The following is a 21,525-nucleotide window of genomic DNA, read 5'->3' on the forward strand; positions in this document are numbered from 1 at the left end:
ATGCTACAGTTCACGTGGCATCGCTTCAGGCAAGAGATGATATTATCTTCTAATGTAATTCCAAAAAGGAAAACAACTTATGATGAATTATCATTTGTAAGGTGACTTTCCACTTGAAGTGGGACGGTTCGTTTTTTCCCTTTTTCAGTTCCAAATAAACAATGAATTGTTGAATTAAATATCCTTTTGCACTTTAACGATATGTTTTTAACCCATTTTGCAGGTAAGCACGCTTCACGTTCAACTATAGGTACATTATTATAGTTTGTAAGTGAACAGAAACGTATCTTCTGCCATACTATACACACATCAAAGGTTCAGTTTGTAAATATGATTTCACTATGGAGTGAATTAACAGAAAGTAGATATATGTATCAAAACGGACAAGATTTCAAAATTTGATTAACAATAACAGACCTCTTTTTAAGTATGCATGAAAATGAGATAAATTGTTACAAAATAGAAATAGGTCAATAAATAAATATATAAATGTTAACAATATAAATGTACATACACTTTAGCAAAATATAAAGATCAATAGACTGTCCAAACTTCAACTTGAATGTTCAATTGAGTTCAAATGTTCAATTTTAATTTTTCTAATTCGGACATGGCTCAAACATAAACCTGAATGCATATTACTACATGATACTTATGTAAACATCAAAACGACTGTGCATATTTTTTAAAGCTAAGTCTGGCTACTCTGAAACTGATGAGAATGGATACTTGAGTCCATGATTTAATCAACTTACAAATTTGCTCTTGTGTTTTCACACGTCTTTGGAATCACACTTTCGGAAAAGTGTTTACTAGATGGTTTTGGGTATCGGGGCTCTAGTTAATGGATCATGTTGAAAGATTGGCTTTTCTACGATAGACTAAGGTCCTGTCATGAATCAGTTGCCAAAAAGACCTTGCGATACTCTTCATGCACAGCGAAGATGTTTCTTATTTGTTGTTCCTAGTAGATATATTGGCATCCTCGATACTACAAGGGTAACGATCGCTTACGGTCTCTGCTCCCTTTGCAAAATAGAAGGCACAAGTGAGGTTATTTCCAGGAGAAAAATACTCTGACCAATCACATGCTGATCAAAGGTGAAGCAACCTCAAAGAAAGCGAAAGTCATTGTAATCCCTGGAGTATCGGAGATGATATATAAGCTAAACGCAGCTGACCAGACTGACTTGGAACGTCTCCTTTTTTTGTTAGTACGACTACGAATATCGACGTTTGACTTGCACGTTTCTTCTGCTGCTCCCAAACAGCTACCTGCACGCTATATTTCTACTATATATGTTTGATTTAGTAGACGTTGTACCGTGATGATATTTGTACAAAAGTCGTTTGATCATTTTGATGTTGTTTATAATTCTTCCATGTGCAGACAACAAGAGTCTTGTTGACGAAAACTACCATTTGCCAACTATAAGCATTGTGTAATTTTTTAACCAAATCAGAATCCGGAATATACACAAGAGCAGAGCGGACAACATTGAATTGTTGTTCGTTGGTTTAACCATTTTGCAATACTTGTCAATCAAATATGTAGCATTTGAATTTAGTGTTCGCCCATGTAGGAAAGGCTTTTGGAATCTGTCCCCTGAGAGGTTTTTAAGGTTCTCTATTTTAATACAAAAGCAACTTCATCAAAGTAAATCGCTTCATCATTAAATTTGCAAAGTTATGTCAACAATCCATAGAATACCGAAAAATAGCAGGATGTTTTACGAGGACTGTTTGATGAGATGTGAGCTTTGTATTGAAGAAGTTAAGAAGGAATGTCCTTTTTCAGCTCTACTATTTCCTGACTATTAAATGCTGTGAACTCGAAGGCTGGTGTCATTTGGTCAGTTTATGTCGAAGAGGTAGAATTCTAAATAAACAAGGCAAGTGACTTTTGCAAAATGAACAAAATCGCTGATAGAGCAGTGATTCAGTATTTGCAAAAGAAAGATCTAGCACCTAAAGATATCCATACTGACATGGTAGCAACATTAGGGAATGACGCCCCTTCATATCATACAGTGCAAATAAAAGTTTATTCCATTCTTACTGAATATCTTGCAATGAGAAAGCTATCAGACCGTTTGATACCAACACTTCTGAAAGTAGATTAGAAGCTCGACTGGCAGACTTTGTCGTTTGCTAATCTGAACCATTTAAAGGCAGAACCTGCTAACTTTCTGCAGAGGTTTGCGACTATGGATGAAACGTGGACCTTCATTTCACCACAGAAGCCAAACAACAGCCAGATGATGACGTCATACTTGTAGTGAAAGACTTCCTGAACGGCAAAGAAAAGGCATTGAGGTCCTTAAACATTACTGGGGAAGTGGTTGTTTTAAAAAGTTTAAGATATTTGATCCCTGACCACTATGCTTCTAAAAGCAGTTAAATTTCATTACTTTACACAGGCTTTGAAACTCTTTATCGAGTATACTACAGGGTCTGTAATTTCGTTCATTCCGAAGTTGTTTTTCATATTTCAAAAACATTTGACCTCTCATCTGGAAATGTAATTCATTTGGACGAACAAAGTAGCTTTTATCCCAGCGCATGCTATTGGCATAATACAGGTAGCTTACCCTTTCGTTAATTGAGGTGTTAAGATATATCTACACCTATGTGACCTTGAATAAAGTTACAGATTATACATTTGAGAACAAATATATTGTTATCATCAAGAAACGCGTGTCACGGACCTTTATCAGTACACTGGAACATTGGTTGCCAACAAAAAACTTATGGAAGATTTTGGCATATTTGAGGCACATGACCGGGAAGGTTGACTATGGCCAATCATTATCACTGCTTGGTAGCCTTTTATCCAAAGTTTTGCATACAATGCCATTTTTTTCTGTAATTGACAAACGCGCTTGAACAAACTTGATATCCCTTCATTTTAGTATGTTAAAGACCCAATATCAGTATCCTGGATATTTTGTTATTGAGCATAAAATGTTCATATATAAACACTTTTGACCGCTGTGAGTTGGAAAATTAATCGAGGTCACTCATTTGAGCCAAATTTCGTAGTCCTTTAAATAGTATATTATAAGTCTAAAATCAACACCTTGATCCTTTTTGGAAACATTGCAACATTTCTGACTACTGTGACCTTGCAAGTTTGTCAAGGCTTTTATTATCGACCATGCTACAACAGATAGAAGTATTAACGGATACGATACAGCTGATAGGGCGATGTTTTATAAGTAAAGTAATTACGAATTTTACAAATATATATATTTATTATAGATTTATATTAGATACTATGAATACATTATACTGAAATTCGTGTTGCATGTTAAGGGATTTTAACGATGTGTTTGTTGAATTAAATACACGATCCGGGGAATTTTCACCAACGTTTCACTAACGCTTTTTTCGTGGGAAGCCAAAGACACAAACGCTATACAGTTGGTATATAATTTCTGCAGCAGTATGTCGCAAATGCTACAGTTGTGTTACCAAATTGGTACGTAAACGTCATACCGAAATTGAAAAAGAAAGCATGCACGGGTCAGTAATAACTAACCACTGGTATAATGTCTAAAACTTATTCAAACAGTTAACATGGTATTGCAAAATAACAGACTATTTGAAAGCTGCCAGACTGTATCAAAATATGACTCAACCTTAGTCGCATTGTCATTTGTATTTATAACAGTGTTCCTCGAGTGGTTGTTTTTACATGTCTTATAATATTTTATGTGTCCTTCAGGATCTTTTTACAATATCTGTAATATTGATAGGATCAAGCCGGTAGTTTCACTTTAATGAAAGACAATGGTGACATGTGTATGGATATTGTCAACTAATTTATGAATCTAAACTTTAATATCAAAGCATTCAAGAAAGGTCTTGCATAATATTAAAAAAAAACCAATACGGCTTATTAATCTCAAACTATACATACAAAAAAGTAGTATTCATGGATTTCAAGAACTAAAAAACTGAAATATAAGGGGCACAATCATGGGTATATTTTTTTTCATCTTTCTCACACTTTAGTCATCTATTATATCGATTGCGAAAAAATACGATTCAAACTAGAAGAAAGATTTTGATTGTTTGTTTTAAGAAAACAATATCAAGTGTTAAGAGTACTATGAGGTATGGCTTTTGAAAAATTAGTCAGAAAATTTTGGCTTTTTACAAAAGCAGATCCTAAAAGTCAACTCTTCATCTCTAAATTTTGGGAATGCCTTCGTGAGCACGTCTTCTTTTCATATCGACTGCATATAATTTGATAATAATAGAGTCCTAAATTATAACTATATATTTTGATGAGTTATTATTAAATATTTTTGTAAGTATGGTGTGTCTTAACAGTTCCGTTGCCACCTGCTAATGCGAACTGTCTGTTTATATTTTCCATAAATCACGTACAAAGGGGAACGAATGACAGAACGTAGACAAAATACTAATGTATTTCACTGTCATGCCATGTCTCAAATGCAGGTTGTTGAAAAAAAAATGTTTTATTGCACTGACCCATTGAACCTATGAAATAATGTGCTAAGAGCAATAAGGTGGTCTTTAAATTAAATATATATTATGTATATTTTATATTCGAAGGGGACCCGAGTCTCCTGGCGACCTATTTCGATCATGCAGCGTGATTCGTGCATTAAAACTTTAGTATATTTTCGACTTTTTCTGATAGACACTTGAACTTATTACGATTCAGAAAACGTTTATAGCCAAAGGTGAACCGAAATTGTAAATAATATGGCATAGGGGATAGGGCCGAGGAGCGATGATTTCCTATTGTATATTGTTCAAACTGGTTAGTTACAGTTTTACAATTTGCAAATATTAGCTCCGAGTCTGATTGGCAGGACCAAAAGGCATCAAATTGACTAATATGACAAAGCTTTTCTCCTAAACACCAAGAATAATACAATCAAATATTCCTTTACCAAAATCGTAAATTTCATAACCCAAGGGTCTCATATCAATCCCCCCCCTTTGAATAAGATAAAGTTTACAATAGCATATGTAGGGATATAACATTTTTGGAAATGGATCAAACTTTCTTTTTTTTTTCGTTTTTGCACACATAAAAATATGGAAATGTACATTGTCCAAATAGAAAACATTAAAAGAAACATCAACATGTCAGAAAATGAAATCAACCAAGTTTCAAAGAGATTAGCCAATAAATGACAACTTCTTGTTGACGTCTACTAAGTTCCAAAGAAATAAAAAAGAAAAGCTTACACTGAAAGGTCATTTCCAGAGGGAGCTTACACTGAAAGGTCATCTCTAGAGAGAGCTTACACTGAAAGGTCATCTCTAGAGAGAGCCTACACTGAAAGGTCATCTCTAGAGAGAGCTTACACTGAAATGCCATCTCCAGAAGGAGCTTACACTAAAAGGTCATTTCCAGAGGGAGCTTACACTGAAAGGTCATCTTCAGAGGGAGCTTACACTGAAAGGTCATCTTCAGAGGGAGCTTACACTGAAAGGTCATCTTCAGAGGGAGCTTACACTGTAAGGTCATCGTCAAAGGGAGCTTACACTGAAAGGTCATCTCTAAACGTTGCTTTTACTCCAAGTTTATCTCTGGAAGGAGCTCACATTAATAATATTATCTCTTAAAAGTAGTTTATACTGAAAGAGCATCTTTAAAAGTAGCTTGCATTAAAAGGTCATCTCCAGAGGGAGTTTGCATAGAAAGATCATCTCCAAAGGGAACTAATGCTTGAAAGGTTATCTCCTACAATCTGTAAGCTTGCTTTAACGCCACTTCCTGATTATCTTCATGAGAATGTCTGAAGCAGTCGAGTACCAGCAGGTACCTATGCCCCATACACTGTGTAGCTGACCGGAGTATTGTTGGGAGATCTGCCAGGCACTGAGACGGGTAAGACAGCCAGCGGATGGAAGGGTATGACATACATAATAGTTCTAACATAGAACTATTTCTCCCACATCTCTCACCTGTTGGTCTCCAGATAGTGTTTAATAAAATGTGGGAGTTCAATCCTTTCCATGTCAAGATGAAATATTCTGGGATTTCTCTGTCCATTATGTGCTCTGATGAATCTGAAGTATCTCCTGTGCTATCCAGACTCTGTCCAATTGTATCATAGGAATGTCCAATTGTGCCCTGGCCTTTTGGTTCCTCTGGTGATAACTCCCCTGAGGGGAACATCAGCTGTTGTTGAAGCCCTGACCAGTGGGCATGGCTGTAGGGTGTCGGAAATATGTTTACTAATTGGTGTGGCTCCCCTATTCCTAAACTCTCCATCTGGGCATGAATCTCTGGGTCTACAACCACTACCTCTGTTTCACAAGGCACATGTAATGCTTTGTCTGCCTTTCTTCCTTTTTTTTCTTGGGGATGTTTCTGGTGCCACATGTCTGACGGTTGGAGAGTGGATCAGTTTAGCTGAGACCATTACCGCTTGTACAAACTGACACGTATGTTGTCCATACGTAAGGGCAGTCAATTATCTCTTCCACACACGGATAGAAGTATCCTTTAATTGTGAACAGACTAACACATCTGAGATGGCAGATCCTGGTCTTAAGTTTTTTCTCACAATTTACTCTTACACTCAACTGAGTGTTGATAGCTGAGGTAACATACACCTGTCGCTGAGAGGTAGATCTGGTCAGATAAGAAGTGTTATTTATCACCTTCATGTGTCAACACTACACCAGGTTTCACTTGAGGACCAATCCCTGACTCTGCTTTTCTAAACATTTTTATTATAATTGTTTTTTCGCTGGAGGCATCACGCAGGTGCAGCCAACGACGAATCCAGAATCCCCCACTGTCAAGCCCTGCTTTGTAATTGAGTCACGCTCGTAACGTCCAACACATGTCACACAGCCCACAACATCACAGATATAGTTATCTGGCATGAATCCTCGCTGATGGCGTGTAACAAAGTTATACTCAAGGTCAGTAAGATGAATGTTGTTAGGTACTGCTGATGTTGCCAGAATCTGTATCTCACTTTGGTTATGGATCAAACTTGATTAAAATTAGTATAAGGTGATAGTCTGATGATCAAATAGACTGCATACCTAGATATATGATTTACTACTTACTGTTAACGGATGAAGAGTTTAAATAGGAAAATTACATTTTTGTTAGTAATTTCATTAAATTCAAACTTGGTAAGAAGCCTTAGCATGGGATGACAGTTAATGTTTGCACAGTTTACATTACATGTGCAATTTAGTTCAAGTTACTTTACTTTGTTGACAAAATTATTTCTTAGACACGATGCAAGAACGACATTGTATTTTTTACTCAGATAACCGTTTGAGCCCTCCTTGGACCCCTTGTCATAATCTTGTGTTATCACTTGAATTTTGGATCCTGTTGACCCCCATAGATATGGTAATGTCGTTGATCTCAGTTTTGAGGCACATACTGAAGATTTGATATCATTCATTAACATGTTTTTGAGCCTTTTAGCAGTATCACTCATCTCCCTTCGCTATTATCTTGCCTGAAGGTTGTTCAAATCGCCTTTCGTCTTCAATTTGCAGTTAAACAATTTTTGTTAACGTCTACGTATTTTGAGTAGTACTGGAGGGACTTTCTCATATTTCGTATATAGACTACGTATTGCTATATTTGCATGTTAAAATTTGGGACCAATTAGAAAATAGAAATGGCTGATAGGCGGCCATGGGTTTTGAAAGACTGAACAAGACACACAAATTATTGGCACCTTGTAATCTCGTAAAGAAATGTCAAAATATAAAAAAGACACACTAGCCCCCAAATCGAACAGTTGCCTGATAATTCTTAAGATGAAGATTATTATCGCTACTTCTTGAGATGTACAGGATTGCTCATTCTCCAAATTCACATGTCAGTTCCTCTAAGTTCCTAGTTGTGCATATATATATATGTCATATTGGGTTTTAAAGTTGATCTTTGCAATCGCTAAGAACACTAAGAACATTCTCAAAGTTTTTACACTTTAGTTAGTATGTATTGATGTATTGTCCATTATCGGACTAATAAGAGCGGTCATATTGGATTTTGATGTTTGTTATCCCTATTCCTGTAAATACTGGATTCGCCGAGGCGGCCGTATTTGATATTGAAAATTGAAGTTACGTATTGCTTAGAAGTATTGGATGAATCTTATTCAAAGTCAGTCCGTGGTTGGGCATGTTTACATTTTGGCTGACAGGCACAATATTTGATTTTGAAAGCTGTAGCGCTGTTATCGGTTTTTGTCGAGCATTGGACTAGAAAAGTAGACCCCCAATTCCACTCATAATTATTATCATTATTGTTATTATTACATTCCTAACGGCCCGTCAACACAAAAAAATGTCATTAGGGCCATCACAAGGTAAAACACACAGCGATCAAAAAAAAAAAATTAAACAAACCAAAAGGTAAAAGACAAATGTTAAAAAACTTAAATGGGTATGTTAACACAAAAGATTAAAATGGTACGTCATAGTCTATTATATAGACCAACATCTTTCAGGTTATGCAGAATTTTACAAATCTCCACAGTTTCAAAAAGGGATTTTAGAAAATGTAATGTTACGATAAAAACATTCTCGAGTAGACAGAAGGTCACTGCAGTGCAACAAATAATGTTTAACTGTGAGTGGCTAATCACATCATATGCATCAAGCATTATCTTCGCCTTTTAACATATATGAATGTGTAAGGAAAGACATATTATTAAGAAATAAAAGTTATGGTCAAGGGGAACAATACCAAAAAGAGACTGAAACATTCAGATAGTTTCAACAATGATTTTTCTAAATTTTCAAAAGCATATAATACAGATGTTTTTTGAAGAACCAAAGGACATCCATGATTAATGACGCAATCAACTCGAGATAGGGATAATTTGAGTATACTGGGGATACTTTAAGGTAAATTTTCGAATATATATATTAACACATCTCCCAGATACACATCACTCACCACACCACTCCCATAACCATGCACACGCTTACAATTTATCATTTACATTCCCCTATGTAAATTGACTATCAATGGAAATAGTGGACTGATATCCATTAAGTCACATAGTAGTCATCTACACAACGTCCGACACAGTAATGTCCAAATGTCATAATACTCCACTATACAGAAATATGGTGATATGCTCATACACAGACAGTATAAGTTACCAATATGGTCATCTATGAAACCTCTTGCCCACATAGGACATCCATCACATCTATCAGGACAGTCAACAGACTATCTGTCCACAAAGAACATCTGGAGTTACATGGTTGTCCACACAGATAATTAATCATACAGCTGTCCACACAGGACTGTGTTCACTAACTATTACGCCTACACAGGACTGTTTAACTGGCCGTCTTGCACAAAAGAGGAACCATATTCATATATAGTTTTCTTGTCCACATATGACTACGTCTATGGTACCACTGCCTTCAGGCCATCATGGGGTAGAGCTGGAACGACACAAGTATGACTATATTTAACTATTGTGTCCTGTTTTATCATATATACATATACATATAGCTAAATAACACATTTACTATTCACTTTCACAGCATTTTGCATAGCATAACTAACCACTATCATTTTTACAACTAATCGAAATTACAGGTATATATTAACCGTTATCATAACCAAACACTATTACCTTTTCTTCTAATCGACAGCGCTTGTATATATTGGCCGTTTGCATAATAATAAGACTTACCGAAAACTTTCTTTTGCGCTGGTGTACCCCATTTCAACATAAACACGCTCAAACAATCATTCCACCGCTCCGCTTGCTCACGTGTATCCCGTTCCTTCCGCTCTAGTAACGTTCACATTACGAACTCGGACCCGGTGTATCCGTATTTATTATATTTACAATAAAATAGATGTACAGAGTTACCAAGACATTATCTACTAGAAATTTGTTTAAATATAATTATAAACGGTTGGGACTGTGACATATAAAATAAAATACATGTACCGAGTTACCAAGACATTGTTTACTGGATATTTTTCTAAATATAATATAAACGGTTGGGACTGTGACACTTTCCAAGAGAGGTATGGATATATGGTTACGAACTATACTGAAGCGTCTTGAGTGAAAAAATACGTAATGAAAAAAAAAAAATGATCGAGGTTTTGGTTCACAACATCTTCGTCGAGTTTAGTGGTAGGATCTTCCAAAAGATTTTTGATATACATATGGGAATTAACTGCGCCCCTCTGTTAGCTCACTTGTTTTTGTGAGGATGAATTTATTGAAGAGCTTATCAAAACGGGTCACAAACTCCTTGCAAAGTCGTGTAATTTCACTTTCAGATATATTGATGAAGTTTTATCTCTAAATAACACATTTTTTGACCAGGTCCATCGTATATACTATAGGGATTGGGAATCAAGGATATGACATATTCTTCTACATCAGCTACTTAAAGACTTCAATATCATGCTGATGATAAAATGTAAGGTACCATATATGCAAAACAAGAAGTCACAGTTTTGAATACATTAGGAACAGGATATAAACATGTGATGGATTTTGAGAAAGAACATGCTCTTTTTTCGTTTAACGAAATTTTCTGAACGTCAAAATATATATAGTTTTGTAATTTTGTAATGGAAATTGATTGAAATATTGCTATATATTTTGAAGGAAAAACGAGCAATGGGGAAAATCTGTTTTGAATTGTAGTATTGTAAATCGAACTGAAATAAAATGTTTACATGTGGCTTTATTAGTACATGGGGACTGTATGGGTCCTCCGATTTCATTGCAACATATTTTCTAAAGAGTGTTTCGATGACATCAATCGATTAGTTAAAGGCAAGTTGTGTATTGGAAAACAGCCATTGCTTGAATCGTCCGTGATATGATTCTCTATCGGGATTTAGCTATGGATCCATCAAGGTAAGCTTGTAGGTCGTCATGTTGAGTCGGCCCAGGATTTAGATAAGACGGCATATTTGTTGTGATTCTAAATTTCGTAAAACATCCCGAAACCCTCCATCAACAACGACGTTGCCACTTTTCTCCTCCCAGGATGGCGTTTGTAATTTTCGCATCACTATTGCTTCCAGAAACGGCCCTACTGTGTCCTGAATGTAACCATCAGGCAAGGCTTAGCTCATGTACTTCAAATAGTTCCGATTCTTCTGAGCGCATTCGGAGATTCTCTGGAGCTTGTGATCAGAATTCTTAGGAATACTGATATATGTACCAACAATTATGACAGTCGCCTGCTGCCCGAGAAATGTTTTTGAGAACACAATGTTGTTTTCTCTTGTAAGATATTTACGTTCAGTATAAAAGGAACAATGGTTATTCCTAATGCTTTAACTATAGAATGAAATATTTCCGATATACTGGGAATTGACATGTTAAAAACACCATTTCCATGATGTGTCTGTCTTCAATTTTACCTAGAACAGTAGTAAATCCTCGTGGTTTAGAGTGTAAATACCAATGTCAATACAGGACGAACAATGAGATAGACTTTTTAGAAAATGTGGTCTTGTCTAACCTGCCAAGGCGTTACAATCTGCATCATCCAGAGAGGAAAATGCAGAGTAATAGAAGACTCTTTGTGCCGCCGCTCGGCTTCAGTAGGTTTGGGAGATTACCTCCCTTAGTGGAACTCGTGTGTGTTCATTTAGTTTACATTTTGCCTGTGTGCGGTTGAGTGATTGGAAATCACTACTTATGCACAACTTGCAGCGACCACGGTGTAAGTACTTTAATTTTCGGAAATAATAATGACTGTTAGGCTCTATGATCTCATTTAGTTGTATTCTGATCACTGTCTTTGAAAATAACTGTTAATTTTCGTTGTTTACCGGAGCACGTTGTTGGACAAGATGGATCATAATGACGTTATTATGAACTGTATAGATGGTGAATTCACAGTGAAATGAGTGTACAGACGGTATTAAGAAATAATTAAGGTGTAACTGTTGAGATTTAATGCGATTTATTCGGTATTTGCCTATCAGAGACTTTTCAGTTTGCGCAATTTTTCAATGTATGGAAGCCCTTACTTGTGATAGATTACATTGCGAGATACAGACTTTTACCACATTGTCACCTGTCACCATAATCACATAAATCACTGGTATAAAAGGGTTAAGTGGCTGAACTTTGTTGTTGCAATACATATGGGTCAGCACTCTTGCTTTGATAGCATATATGATATCTCCAAAAGATCATTGATGGTTACCTTTGATCTGGAAGGTAACTGAAAGTCTACATTTATCTTTCAACGTAAGGATTAAGATCTTTCCCTATGAGACAATTTGAACAAATGCTAGAGGACCAAGGGCATCACAGCTCGTAATAGAATATGATGTTTTGCGCGCTTGGGCAATATGGTCGAGGTTTGATTGAAACTCTTCATACATAGTGTGCATTTTGTGTGGGAAGACTAGCCATAAGATATATCCTCTATGGATATTAGGTTGCTGTTTCGTATTTTCGTCAGTAGCAACGTTTTGACCTTCAGGTTGTGGCTTTATTTTCTGATAATTCTTAGCAATCTCTTGATTATCAGTAAAGATATTGACATCTGCGTTTAAATCATCAAACAACCAATTGTGCTGGGTAAGTCTTATATTTCTAGAAGATATCTTTGTTTTAATGTCTCTCTTTAAGACAACGTTACAATCCGCACCTACACTCTACCTCTAATTGTGAGAACGATATTGTATTAGGTGTTTAAGTCTCTACCTTAATATAAAATATGGAAAGTAATGTCAAGAGAACAATCGATGATATTGGGGTATTTGGGATATATAATATATTTGTTGGAAGATTTATATAGTACTGATCGGTCATATAATATACTGCATTTAACGTCCTAATTTTAACATTCTCGATATTCCAAGGGACTACTATCACATTGCTCTCTACTCCCCTGGAACATGTTATGAAAAAATTGAAGGTTCCGTGTATGACACGTTGTCAACAAGACGAATAGACTAGTTTGATCTTTTGATATATTTATCAAACGAGTTTCGAGGTCGCATAAAGGTATATAATTATGGCTTTGATGTTGGATGTTGATCCTTTGCAAACCTCAAAAGGAGCGTATCAACCTGTGATTTGTCAGTTTTTTTTCACCCGGAACTTTTAGTAATTTTCATGTACCTGATAACTTTAGAACATCGTCACGTGTACGTGTATATTCTGAAGCGTGCCACTTTTCAAACGAATTAAAACGTCGGAGATAGAGGTAAGGCAAACTCCCGGAACTAAAACTCCACCAGCACTGGCTACAAACTGTTTGCAAACACTCTAAAATGACAGACTCATCACCTTATGACACCAAACATTTACTATTCTTTGGGCACGTTCATGCGAGACCGTGGTAATCAACTTTCTGAAATATGTGTTTCACAAGCAAGTGTCTGCTATTCAGATTCTGTACGTAAAATGTCAATGTCATATCATGATTTATAGAAACACTGTTACGAAATATCTTTAATTTTCATTTTTTGCTATGTGTTCTTCAGCTAGGAATCTGAATATATTTAATAAGTGACGACGAAATTGAAATCTCCTTGTTGTCATACGAGACTAAATTTATTGAAAAACTTAGCAAAACAGGTCACGGGCACCTTGCAAAGTCGTTTAGTTTTACTTTCAATTATATTGATGACGTCTTGTCTTTAAATGATAAACTGACCACGAGCATCGCATGTACCCACCAGAATTGGAAATCAAAGACACATCGCACGTGGGGGTGGGGTGGTAATGGGGATTCTTTATAATTAATAATTCTTTAATGTCCTTCCCCTTCAAGTAGGAATTATACGATTTTGCCAAAAAAGAATGGCCTGAAGCATTGTTGGATGAAGGTGAATCAATGATGGGTCTCACCACCCCCATTCCAAATTTGGTCTGAATCATGATTTGAAGAAGGGGAATACGTATTGTATAAATAACGGGGCCAAATGTGTGAAATAGAGCAAATCCTACTCTGCCTGTAAGAATGAATGAAATTTAACCAAATTTGGTCTGCATTACGTTTGGCCGTAGCAAGATTGATTTGCATAGTTCGCCATAAAATACAACGTTGCTGTAAAGGCATGACTTACATTTTCTTTGCTTAAAGACGCCCTATTCCCTCACTTCCGGTTTATTGATATTGTTTGTTACAGGAACTCGTAACGTTACCACAAAGTGTGTCCATTTCTTGATGATTTCAAAAATCTTACAGGACCTCACATTAAAATGACGACAATCCAAAGTTGTTCTTCACATGAAAAAAAAAAAACCAAAAAACCAAAACAAAATAAATAAACAAAAAATGACGACTTCCATTGTGGTCAAAACTATGCCTGAATAAAATAAAAATCTGTATTACGACGTTAATTTTACTGTACATTCTAGTGTAACAGTTGATCAGAACACGAAATGGAAGCTGCAGACTGAAAATAGAGTAATGTAATAACCCATAAAGTACTAGTGATATTAGTAATGGATTACCTACAATAACTAATACAACGTTAATGTGACTGAGAAGCTAAGTATACTACTGGCCCATTTGAAGTGTCCTGTGGTTCTTGGTTATTGAGAATACGTCATTTAAAGGGGAACAATTGGTAATTGACGGACACATCATAAGTGTGGACAGGTTTGCTAAGAATCGTGCATGAATCAGAGGAACATGGTGATAAAAAGTGTGTGTGTGTGTGTGTGTGTGTGTGTGTGTGTGTGTGTGTGTGTGTATGTGTGTGTGTGTGTGTGTGTTATGACTTTATTTGTGTTGAATATGTGTTTTTAAACTGCAGAAGTGATACGGATTCATATCGTAAAAGACCTTTCACAGTTCGATGATATTTTGAGTCCCACTGTGATGAGGCTAGAGCTGACAGTTATTTACTACTAGACATAGTCATGGTTATCCTGTACCGTGTCAGCGAATGCTTATTGTCTATTCAATCATAATCTTATTTGATTTTTCAAACCCTTGCAAGCTCTTTTAGTTGCGCATTTCTATTAACACATTATGGGTTTTCAGTATCGTTACTTTACGAGTTTACGAGCTTAACGTCCTTACAACTAGGGGCATACTTGTACAAGGAAAAGTGTCGAGCGTGATAAAAAAATACAAACGAGCAAACCGTTACATGTTTGACCTTGATGATTTTGATTTTTTAAATATTCGCTTCGCAGAAGACAAAGAGGAATAGCTTCCGTGCCATTTTGGCCAATTTGCAGTCGCCTTCCACGATCATTTAGTATTAAAAGTATATTGTTTTCTTTTGTTCATAACAGAAGACATCGGAGAAACCACCCCTGACCCGCTGGGGTGCCCACAATCAGTTGCCTCCTGGGGCATACAACAGATAAAAGTGGTGGTGATTTTGTTTTTGTAACGGTTATATAATAGCCTCGAGCGGATTTGTCAGTCATCTCAACGCGAGGGGCAGGGCTCAACCTGCGTACGATGACAGACAAATCCGCGAGAGCATATGCTTTAACTTTTTTGTAGCATACAGTATCACGTGATGTGAAAACTCAAATCCAGTTTCAGGTTCGACATTAGAGGTCAAGATGTCAGATTACATAATAAATTCCTCGTCGGATCTGTCCGAGATTTTTAATGATCTGGATCATATACATTTATCAAAACTGATGGAACATTACGACAATGATATAGGACTAGATGACGCACTAGAAGGCATTAAACAAGATAATTTGGGGACATTCGACAAATATCTTTTTGTCTGCAATTACGGATTGATGATGGCGACACGAATTAAAAAGAAAATGTTGGCCCTAATAAGAGATTTGCTGAGCCGGTAACAATGGAGCCTATACAAAGCTTAGTAAAGGAAAGGGAAAACAAAAGCAGGAGAAAATCAACAAGGTGGGTGCTGAAAACTTGGAAAGAGTGGTCGGAAAATAGGCAAAATGTTCCCGAACTTCGTAAAATGGATATGGGAGAGATGAACTATTTTATCTCCTGTTTTGTTATTGAGTGTCGTACAATAGATGGGACAGACTATACTACAGATACTCTTTATCAGATATGTGCATGTCTCCTTTGACACATGAGGTGTAAAGGCGTGTGTGATAAGAACCTTTTGGATACAAACGATCACAGGTTTGACGGATTTAGAAAATGTCTCGATGCTCGAATGAAAGATCTTTCTTCACGGGGATCGGTATTAAAAAGTAACAGTCTGACCCGATCGACTAGGAAGACGAAGATAAATTGGGGAAAACGGGAGAGTTTGGATTTAATTCTTCCAAGTCTCTTTTAAATACGGCGTTTTTTTTACAACTGTAAACTATTTGGTCCTCGGGCCATGGGATGAACACAGGGCTTTTGCGGTGTGATCAGTTTTGTGTGACAGTGATAACACAGGTACATTCATTCAGTTTGACGGAATAACAAGCAAAAGCAGCTAGGGTGGACTAACACACAGGAAAGTAGAAGCGGTACAGTGTATGTACATGTTGTAGGAAAATCAGCCTCTGTTTAGATTTTTTATTGTTAAACATTGTTGATGTTTTGATTTTTTTCAAGTCTCTCAAACTCTCCACGGGTTTGAAGTACGTCTAATTGACAGTCTATTACAGGCAATCAACAATTCCATTGGATAAGATGTATCGGCCAATGAGGTTCTCCGAATCCGAGGAATAAGGAAGGGAGTAGAGCTCCGGTTATACCATATGGTGTTACCAAAAATAGGTTTGTTATACCATGACTAGAGCATTGAAAAAATGACACGTCTATGCGGCAAATATTGTTTATCGTCAAAATAATAAAGTTATCATAATAAACTACAACACATTTACAATAATTCATTAAAGAAACAAACTATACTAGAATAGAAATTTCGTGGAAACTCAGAGGTCTCCCTCACTTCAAACTGTTTCCCTCGACAAATCAGACCTAGTAGTCTATTAGTCACTGAGATTCTGCTAACCCAAAGGGTAGAAGCAGTGTAGTGCAGAAATCACTCCGATTGCGTACTAATCTGTTGAAGTATCCCGTCCTATGTCAATTAAATGAAAACTGGTGTTGACATTTGATTTACGGCCTTGTTTACTGTCATAAAAATAAATGCATGTGAACATCTAGACGTTAAAGTGAATACATATTTATAGTTTCTGATATGCAGATGACAGCACTAGACTTTCATTCACGTGACGAAATAACCTTGTCATACAAATGAGGAACATTGTAAAATTAATGAGATCAGACTGTCACAGAATGTGGTAAATTATTACTAAGATTGTTTCCATAGTAGATGCACTGGAGGGTCCCTCTGTTACAGTGTTTATCTGACGGGGTTGTGTGGGAGTGTACACAATTTACCAATAACAGATTCGACGTCAGTTCATGAGGTAAGTTATTGTATTAATCATGATTTTGAAAGACAATTGTGTGACGATGATGTGAAAGTTATATAGAATCAAAATCAGTTGATTGCTTTAATTGGTGGTAACTAGCAACTGCTATATGACGATAACACTTTTATACACGGATCTCATGTCATGCATGCCAGTCAAGATTTATAACTGCTGACCATTGCTGTAAACAAATAATTGGGCCAGCATCACTCACCTTGGTATTTCAGCAATTTTCGTCATCTCCATGTCCCATCTAGTAGATCTGTATTTCGAGGCTGCCACGTGTTGGTGTTTTAACTTTACATATTTGAAACTTCAATTTTTCGATGTGAAGTGACAGAAGATTGAAATGAATTGTGATGTCGTAAGGTTAATAGTGGATGCCGACAGGAGTGGATTTTAGTTGTTAGCTTTGGTGTTTTCAAGGAATTATGCATACATGTGTTAAAAGTACCTGTATTACCAACATACACTAATTTATGCACTAGAAAACCTGAATTTTGACTTGTACAACTGACAATGTAAATCCAAAGAGACCTCATTTATTTTTTCATCCATTACATATTGGTTTACTAAATGAAAATTAAAAGGTGAATGTAGTTATAAATAGGTAAGTCACTTCCTCAATTGCCTCCTAGACTAGTTGACAAGACATATGTAGTCTGGTGTAAAAAATGAATTAATGTGGAAAATATGACTAATGTGGTATGTTATAAAAACGACAACAGCATGTCAAAACTATCACCATGAATATCCAAATCAAACAAGAAGCCAATAGGCCCTAATCCGCTCACCCGGATCTTAAAGCCCAGCAACAGGCAAAGGTACGCCAGGCGTCTTACTTCAATCGGAAAGCAAAGGAAAGACAGATGGCTGTAGGTCAGAAAGTTTTGATTTTGCTGCCGACCAAGAGGAACAAGTTAGAGATGCAGTGGCGAGGACCTTACAAGATTACAGAGAAGATGGGGTCAATAGATTACAAGGTCGACATTGACGGTAAAGCGAAAACTGTACATGCCAACCTTCTGAGATTATATGTTGACAGGAAAGAGGGCTCAGCATGTCTACAGGAGGGAATTCTGTCGGTTGTTTGCGTGTCCATGGTTGATGAAGAAGAGACAGTTGATTGCGAAGATGGCGTGGTGGATGACATTAATACATTGCTTCCGTTAGTAAGGAATGAATCAGCTAGGGATGTGTTAGTTTCTGAGTTACTTACCAAACCTCAAAGAAAAGATGTGTCAGACCTGATGAAAGAATTTGATGATATCTTGACCGATATGCCGGGGAAGACATCTTTAGTAGAGCACGACATCATTACGACGACATCGGAACCGGTAAGGGTCAAGCCTCACAACATTCCATTCAGTATGAGGGATACCATTAGGGATGAAGTTGAGAAGATGATGAAAATGGGAATCATTCACCCGTCGAACTCTCCATACTGCGCAGGGGTCGTTATCGTGAGAAAAAAAGATTGCACGAACCGGTGTTGTGTCGATTACCGTCAGCTAAATCGGATAAGCGTCTTTGACGCCGAGCCGATGCCGGACGTCGAAGATATTTTCTCGCGACTGACGGGCCATCAGTACTTCTCTCGCCTTGATCTCAGTAAAGGCTACTGGCAAGTGCCAATGCCCGAGAGCTCCTGACAGAAGACGGCATTTTCGACACCCGTAGGATTGTTTGAGTTCTCCGTCATGCCATTTGGGCTCGTAAATGCCCCAGCGACCTTTTGTAGATTAATGAGGAAACTCCTGTATGGAATGACCAATGTAGATAGTTTTATAGACGATCTGTTAATCTACACAAACACTTGGGTGGATCATGTTTCTGTACTTGCAGAATTGTTCAAGCGTTTGAGGAAGGCTGGTTTGACGGCAAGACCGAGTAAATGTGCGCTTGGTTATGGAAGTCTTGAATGCTTGGGACATATAGTTGGACAGCAAGGGTTATTACCGACACCCGACAAGGTTGAAGCGATTCGTGAAGCCGAGAGACCCATGACAAAGAAACAGGTGCGTTCGTTTCTGGGACTAGCTGGATTTTACAGGAAGTTCATACCGAATTTCGCTGTAATCGACATTGACAGACTTGACGCGGAAAGGGATGCCCAACAGGGTGAGATGGGAGGACACTCATGAGAGAGCTTTCAATACACTGAAGAAGCTCCTTTCGTCTAGTCCAATATTGAAACTGCCAGACTTGGAAGCAGAATTCACTCTTCTAACAGATGCGTCAGATTGCGGAATTGGCGGCATTTTACTGCAATTGGAAGGCGAGCATCTACTTCCGGTAGCTTATGCTAGTCGGTGTTACGTAAATCTGAGCGGGATTGTTGACATTCACACGAGAAGACAGACTACAATATTCACAAGATTTATTTACAGTTTTCCTACAATAATATTTCCGGACATTTATTTACAAACATGCTCCTCACATTGTTAGGCATATCACCACATACGCATTTCACTCTCATGCATACATAATTACATACTCATAGATGACTACCAAACTACAACAACACTAAGTAACCTAAAAGTCACTGTCAGGCCACCGTAGAGTACTCCACAACGTCGCTGTCGTCCGACGTCAACCAATTGTTCCAGATATAAGTAACTGTCACAGCCAAGCAATATTCCCAGAATCCTTGAGTACACCTGGTCGTAAGAACATAGACCACACATCCAAAGCCAAGTAACAGGTATCAACAGATCATCACAATCGACCCCAGAGAAGACATCAAGTAGAACTGTGTTCCCACGTCGGCGATGACGTTCCCAGGACGCTGACGCCATACATCTCTATACAAATAAATGACGTCGTCGATTCATATCATGAGACATACCATCTCAAATGGATACATCATATACCCTACAGTATATCCAACCCTTCCATATTACTAAGGGTGAAGTTCAAGGCACATATACGCTGGGTATTTGGTACTGACCAATACTCGACCCCGCCTCAGGGCTTCCATACACACAACGAGTGGGTTTTAAGTGTCAGCTATCGCTACGGTGTTGGCCCAACAAGCTACAACAATATAGGAATTGTAATTTACCCTTATTGTATAATAAACTATTTTAATATTACTTATTATTACCAACCACACATTAAATACATATACAACTCTAGTGAAATTCGTTAACATACACGCTTTTACTAAACAAAGAACTGCACGAGCGCCAGTAGTACCCGGTCACCCATAACAATAGCGGTGGCATTTAACGACCCGTTCAAACTCAAAAATCTCATTCAAACAGACAAAAACCTATCCAAATACTAGTGATAAGGTTATGAGGTGATATTTTGAATCACATTGTATCTGTATTTTAGGCGTCGTAGTGAGCCACGTCTTACCATTCTCACCTGTCGCACCTGCGCACGTACGCCCCGTAAAGCTCAACGGGTAAGAAAAGGCGCGCTAATTTGAAACTCTAGGGCTAACATAAATCATTTATCGGTATAAAATAATGATTTACTATATATACATAGAAACGGCATGTGACAGTATACATGGATATAAGTTGAAAATTTCAAGCATTTCTCTGGTAGGACAGGCCAATGAGTACATTTTCCTATGATTGTCTATCTGTTCTGATGCCCAGTAAGAGTTTATGTGGTTCTTGGGTTTGGATCTCAATTGTGTCAAAAATGTGACCCAGAAATTAGGTCCTTAGATGTCTGCCACACCTACGAGTCATCATGCATGTGTATTGAATGTACGTCTTTTTTATTACGCAATTACGTTATGTTATATAAGTTTTGAACACGAGCCAGGTCATTTTGTAAACACAAACGTGACGGCGGACACAAATGAGAGCGACAGCAGTGACACATTGAGTGAGAACACCGTTTTTCAGGAACGGCTTTAGTTATGGTCGCGGCAAATATCAATATATAACTCTAAGTCAATTCAGTATTACGAAACAAGTAACATAAATCGCCATATTTAAATGTGCGCGGACCGCTTAAATTGAAAACATTCAGATCCACATGTCCTACTGATGGTCCATCTTCAATTTGGTCAAAATTAGAACAGTAATTTTGTGGAAGGTTAAAATGTTTCCAAAAAACAAAACGAATGGACGTTGCAGTACGGCACAAACTCACTTCGGATCAGGTGAGCTAAAACACTCACGAAGAAATAAGGGGATAATAAGAACAGACCTTCCGGTAGAGAGTGTTG

The 21,525-nt window shown here is 37.3% G+C and overlaps 1 pseudogene; it reads right to left on the reverse strand.

Moving 5' to 3' along the window:
* Positions 1–5,728: 5,728 nt before the first annotated feature.
* Positions 5,729–9,726, reverse strand: LOC132545921 (uncharacterized; annotated as a pseudogene).
* Between the last annotated feature and the right edge of the window lie 11,799 nt (positions 9,727–21,525).

The sequence above is a fragment of the Ylistrum balloti genome, unplaced genomic scaffold (genome assembly GCF_031769215.1).
Source record: "Ylistrum balloti isolate Yb309-2 unplaced genomic scaffold, AGI_CSIRO_Ybal_v1 Utg369862, whole genome shotgun sequence".
Taxonomy (NCBI): Eukaryota; Metazoa; Mollusca; class Bivalvia; order Pectinida; family Pectinidae; genus Ylistrum; species Ylistrum balloti.